General features: G+C 42.9%; 1 long non-coding RNA gene across 4 annotated transcripts in view; it reads left to right on the top strand.

Annotated features, from left to right (window-relative positions):
* Window positions 1-994: 994 nt before the first annotated feature.
* The window catches only part of LOC109893779 (uncharacterized), a 35277-nt gene continuing 30271 nt past the window's right edge, over window positions 995-6000 (top strand). Inside the window, exons 1-6 of one of the 4 annotated variants that reach the window (XR_004210652.1) lie at window positions 995-1108; window positions 1954-2101; window positions 2912-3063; window positions 3170-3278; window positions 3867-4017; window positions 4132-4290. This is a non-coding gene — a long non-coding RNA (uncharacterized LOC109893779). The remainder of the gene's footprint in view (window positions 1109-1953; window positions 2102-2911; window positions 3064-3169; window positions 3279-3866; window positions 4018-4131; window positions 4291-6000) is intronic. The other 3 variants (XR_004210653.1, XR_004210651.1, XR_004210650.1) reach the window with 3 other exon arrangements.

Raw genomic sequence — 6000 nt, 5'->3', positions numbered from 1 at the left:
CACAAGGATGAGTCAAGGTTGTCCACAGTTGTAAATAGCAGACAGATCAAACCTGCTGAGGATGAGAAATCATGACACAACCATAATTAATTGTTCTCTAGGGAATACATCAACCAATAATGTTTATTGCAATGCACATTTTGAATAACATAGTATATTTCAAATGTAGTAAGCTTGCCATCAACATGCTTTCTTCTGCTGGCTATAATAGCATTACATCAAAAATATGTGGACTTTCAAGGAGGGGATTCGATTAAGATGGCTTGTAAGCGTAGTTTTCAGTGGGTGAAAAGGGATTTCATCTGCTCAGGAACCTGGCTGCCACCGGGGCATGAGCTGGGTATCCTGTACAGGCCGACAGCGAAGTCGGATCAAAACAAAAGTGACGTAGGTTAAGCACGTGGAGTAATAAGTAGGATTCTGTGTTTTCATGTGCAAAAGTTATTGCTTTTGAAGAAAACGATTTATCTGTCGTCCTACTGAAAACTGTTTATAAAATTCGAACATATATTTTATGGAAAAAATCTGTATGTTTGTGAACGATGCATTCGGCCTTTTTGACAAAATGATCAAGATTACTTTTCGATTACTTTTCGATTTAAGTAGGGCGCGCCACCCTTTTTAGTTTTTTAAATTTTTAAAAATGATTTGTATTATTATTATTATTATTTTATTAATAACAAATCAATACATAAAGCACATGAGGGAACACAAGCATACATAGATTACAAACAATAGACAATCGAGTTAGGGGGTACAATATCACATTACAATTACACAAGGACCTTAAGGGACATGCATATACTTACAATTCTAACAGCTTTTTTGTTAGTAGAACATTTAACCGTCTAAAAATACAGTTCAATTTCTTTTTGTAGGGCGCGCCACCCTCATCCGCTTCGCCGGTCCACGTGACGGTCCAAAAGCCGGTGCAACCCGGGACAGTTTAATATAGAGTCCTTCACTGTCAAACTGAAGTTCCGCCTATCCCAAATTGATTGGTGGCAGAAGCGATTATTCCAATCTCATTGGATGTCATCCTGCCAGTTTCCTGACGACCGCAGCATTTCAGGAAGAACATCCAGACTGGTGAAAAGCGTGTTATCCGGTGAACTCTTTTATCTTTATTTTACCGTTCTCAAAGTCATATTTGCATGGTCGAGTTTGAGAACCTAAATTTGTTGCAACTTTTTCAGGTCAAGGGTTTTTGTATGCGACCTTTATAATTAGCTATAGAGAAAAATAAGCAAAAAGCCGATGCTGGTTTCTCAGTTGGCTAGCTACAGAGTTAACGTTACACGTTTCGAGTTGCTAGCCACAGATTCAGTAAAGAGCAAGATATCTTCACGGTCACAGTGTCAAGCATTAACGTTAGCTACAATGTATCACATTATGCCTGTTGTAAGTCTGTAGGTCCCGCACTCTGCTTCACTTATCCAAACTCAAGTAGCTAAACTAGTACATTGACACTTGCCTTTGAATTTTTCTTAGCCAGTCAGCAGATGACTGTTATAGTATGAATGAATGAATGACATTATGGAGCAGAACCACCGCAGAGTAATTCCAGTGTCTTTGGCAGGACACACTATAAAATATAATGCCCAATATCGATTTCATATTACGATGTAATTTGGTAATTTATCCACTGGGTGGCGATCAAGATCATGTTTTTAATCCTCAAAGTACCATGCATTTTTTTCTCTACCATTGATCATTCCTTGACAATAGCAGTTGTGCTTTCACATAGTATCTTGAAGCTCTAAAATGAAACTCTTGATATATACATTGCTGAGTAAACCCTATATTCATGGTGATTAGAACCTGGATGCATTAGCATGTTAATTACGAGAGATTAGCAGATAATCCCCAGACCTCTGTTCTATCACTAATTACTCTGACGTTTCCCCTCTGAGTTTAATTGCTATTACAGTACCACCCTTTATATTCCCACAGCAGCACAGTTTGAGTGATGGCGGCTCCCAGAAAGTAGCGTTGTTTCGCCTGCCTTCCCTGCCCACCATTGGGGAGGTAATCAAGCTGTACAAGCTGCGAGCAAAGAAACAGCTGTCCCAGAACGTTCTGCTGGACATGAGGCTCACAGGTGAGTCAGCCTTCTCCTCTAGCTGCAATGCACCAACACCTGGTACACTGTGAGGACACAATGGTGTTCTCTCCCCCCCTGTTCACAACACATTCAGTGTGCCGGACTGCAGTGCTCACATAGGCTTGTTCACAAGCAACAGATACTACTGATGTGATTCTATCAGTGCTGCAGATCTGTTCTGGTGCCCTTGAACAAGGTTTCTGTTTTAGTACAAAAGCAGCTTAGCCATCTTTGCCAAAGAGCGATAGGAGCCAGGGATATGGTAAAATACCGTGCCCCAGAGCGATAGGAGCCAGGGATATGGTAAAATACCGTGCCCCAGAGCGATAGGAGCCAGGGATATGGTAAAATACCGTGCCCCAGAGCGATAGGAGCCAGGGATATGGTAAAATACCGTGCCCCAGAGCGATAGGAGCCAGGGATATGGTAAAATACCGTGCCCCAGAGCGATAGGAGCCAGGGATATGGTAAAATACCGTGCCCCAGAGCGATAGGAGCCAGGGATATGGTAAAATACCGTGCCCCAGAGCGATAGGAGCCAGGGATATGGTAAAATACCGTGCCCCAGAGCGATAGGAGCCAGGGATATGGTAAAATACCGTGCCCCAGAGCGATAGGAGCCAGGGATATGGTAAAATACCGTGCCCCGGCCAACCCTTATTTTGCTTGCAAGACAAATGGAAGACACTGTTGTTGAAAGGCATGTAAGATCGACTTGATACATTGTCCACCTTAATATACCCAACCCATTCCAATGTTTGTAAGTAATGCACCCTGGTCACTGTGTGTTCTGAACTGTGTGTGTAGATAAGATTGTATGCCAGGCAGGCAGTCTGAGGGACACCCATGTGTGTGAGGTGGGTCCAGGACCTGGAGGGCTGACCCACTCCATCCTCAATGCTGGGGCTGCAGACCTGCTGGTGGTGGAGAAGGACAACCGCTTCATACACGGACTAAATGTAGCTACAGGAGACCAAGCAGGAAGAGTTTGTCTTTAAAATAATTGCCCAAATTGGAAACAGTAAATACTCAAGTGCCTGTAGTATGCAAATTCTGTTTCCACAGCTTTTGTCTGAAGCAGCACCAAGGAAGCTCAGGGTTGTCCATGGTGACATACTCACGTCCAGAATGGACCGAGGATTCCCAAAAGTCATAACCAAGGCATGGGAGGATGGTGAGTGAGATGAAGAAGTAGACTTTTTGCCACTTGCCTGATTGATGGAAGCGCCTACTAGATTGCTTTAAGTCTGGAACACACATTACATTGATTTATGTTTTGTACATTGTGTTGCAACAGTGTGATACTACTGATGAGTTCTAAACTTTAAGTATGGTTAATTATCAGGTATCCTATTGGAATATTGAGTGCCATAGTCTAGTTTCTACACCAGAAGTTAATGGTTATCTAAAGGGGGAACGTATTGTGTAAAGGAAGGGCAATCACATGTGACAGGCACTGATAAGGGTGGAGAGATGTGGTTTATTGAGGAAGGGGGTCGAGGTCAGATCACATTACGGGAGAAGGAACAGTTTATGGCCCGCATCACTTAATTTCCTGTCTAGCAATAATGATGTAATGTTCAGAGAGAAGGAGCACGTCACTCAAATTGGGGTTTATATACCACCACTGGTGGAATAATGTCTTTGTCTTATGCAGCTGTATGACCCAGTGGGTGAATAAACTTAGTTTGAGCTTTACTAATCGTCCGTGAGTTTTACTCTGGTCATTTAGAACCTAACACTAGTAAAACTGTCCCTCCAGATCCACCGGACCTGCATATCATTGGGAACCTTCCATTCAGTGTGCCCACTCCTCTCATCATCAAGTGGCTGGAGAACATATCCAACAGAACTGGACCCTTTGTTACGGCCAGACCAGACTGACCCTTACCTTTCAGAAGGAGGTGGCAGAGGTGTGTGTGCTGTTTGTTCAATACTGTCTATTCTCACTCGGTCGATGTTCCTGAATCAGTAACTTATTTTACAGTCTGATTATTCAGCCCTTTTTTGTTGATCTAACTGCTCAGGGCTAGAAATGACACAACATGCTGGGTTCCCCTCTCCAGAGGTTGACAGCCAGCACAGCCAGCAGGCAGAGGAGTCGTCTGTCCATCATGGCCCAGTACCTCTGTGCTGTCAAGAGCTTCTTCACCATCCCAGGACGGGCCTTCATCCCCAAACTTGAGGTAGGACCCCACGCTCTGCTCTACTCTGCGCACACACACACACACACACACACACACACACACACACACAGCATCTTGGCTGTGTATCCAAGTTGATGATGACAATGCTCCGTTTGTGGAGCACACACACTTGTAAATGGGCTCACAATCAGCCACACATCACCCCACACCAGGGGGTAGGACCTCCCTATTTACTCTCTGTTCTCCTCCTCTTCCATTGCCCCCTTTTCTGCTGCTGTCACTAGACACGTACAGTTCAAGGGTTCATTACGGCTGCGTTAAATCAATGTCTCAGAAGTGTCTTCAGAATTGTGATACGTTGTTGGGTTATGATGCCTGATGGATATATATCACACAGCAGTATTGAGGCCCCTTTTTACTGTCTTTTCTGTGTCGCTGGTGGGTTCGTGGGTTCCAGGGGAATGCTTATTATATAAGATTATAGGCCTAGGCTACTGACTACAGAGAATGTTTCTCTGTTCTTGGGGATGGGCTTTAGGTTGCTGTCTGATGGACTAGGGTCCCCTGAAGAAGTCCCTCTCCAGGAGCCCTCTATGAGTAAATATTTCATCTGTATGGAATGGATGGAGTAAGTGAAGTGAATGAGACTAGGGCTGATTGTTCATTCTCTTAGAAGAAATAGCTCCAATGATTATTTAATCACACAGAGGCAGCTTTTACACCGTGTGTGTGTGTAAGTACACGTGACGTTTGTGCGCAGGCGTGCGTCTGTGTAAGTATGTGAGTAGTGTGTTTATGCTGCAGTTGTTAATTTGTGCTCATGCATGTTCGTCGCACAAACAGTTCTAAGTTGTATTAGTCGTATGTACGGGATACACATGGTATACATCGTCCTACCAAATGTATCGTTGTATTAGATACACGTGGTATACATCGTCCTACCAAATGTATCGTTGTATTAGATACACGTGGTATACATCGTCCTACCAAATGTATCGTTGTATTAGATACACGTGGTATACATCGTCCTACCAAATGTATCGTTGTATTAGATACACGTGGTATACATCGTCCTACCAAATGAATCGTTGTATTAGATACACGTGGTATACATCGTCCTACCAAATGTATCGTTGTATTAGATACACGTGGTATACATCGTCCTACCAAATGTATCGTTGTATTAGATACACGTGGTATACATCGTCCTACCAAATGTATCGTTGTATTAGATACACGTGGTATACATCGTCCTACCAAATGAATCGTTGTATTAGATACACGTGGTATACATCGTCCTACCAAATGTATCGTTGTATTAGATACACGTGGTATACATCGTCCTACCAAATGTATCGTTGTATTAGATACACGTGGTATACATCGTCCTACCAAATGAATCGTTGTATTAGATACACGTGGTATACATCGTCCTACCAAATGTATCGTTGTATTAGATACACGTGGTATACATCGTCCTACCAAATGTATCGTTGTATTAGATACACGTGGTATACATCGTCCTACCAAATGAATCGTTGTATTAGATACACGTGGTATACATCGTCCTACCAAATGTATCGTTGTATTAGATACACGTGGTATACATCGTCCTACCAAATGAATCGTTGTATTAGATACACGTGGTATACATCGTCCTACCAAATGTATCGTTGTATTAGATACACGTGGTATACATCGTCCTACCAAATGCTTCCTTGCAGGTTCCTTCTCAATTCAACAGCATTA

This window comes from Oncorhynchus kisutch, linkage group LG7 (genome assembly GCF_002021735.2).
Source record: "Oncorhynchus kisutch isolate 150728-3 linkage group LG7, Okis_V2, whole genome shotgun sequence".
Lineage (NCBI taxonomy): Eukaryota > Metazoa > Chordata > Actinopteri > Salmoniformes > Salmonidae > Oncorhynchus > Oncorhynchus kisutch.
This window is presented reverse-complemented; position numbering and strand designations above follow the sequence as displayed.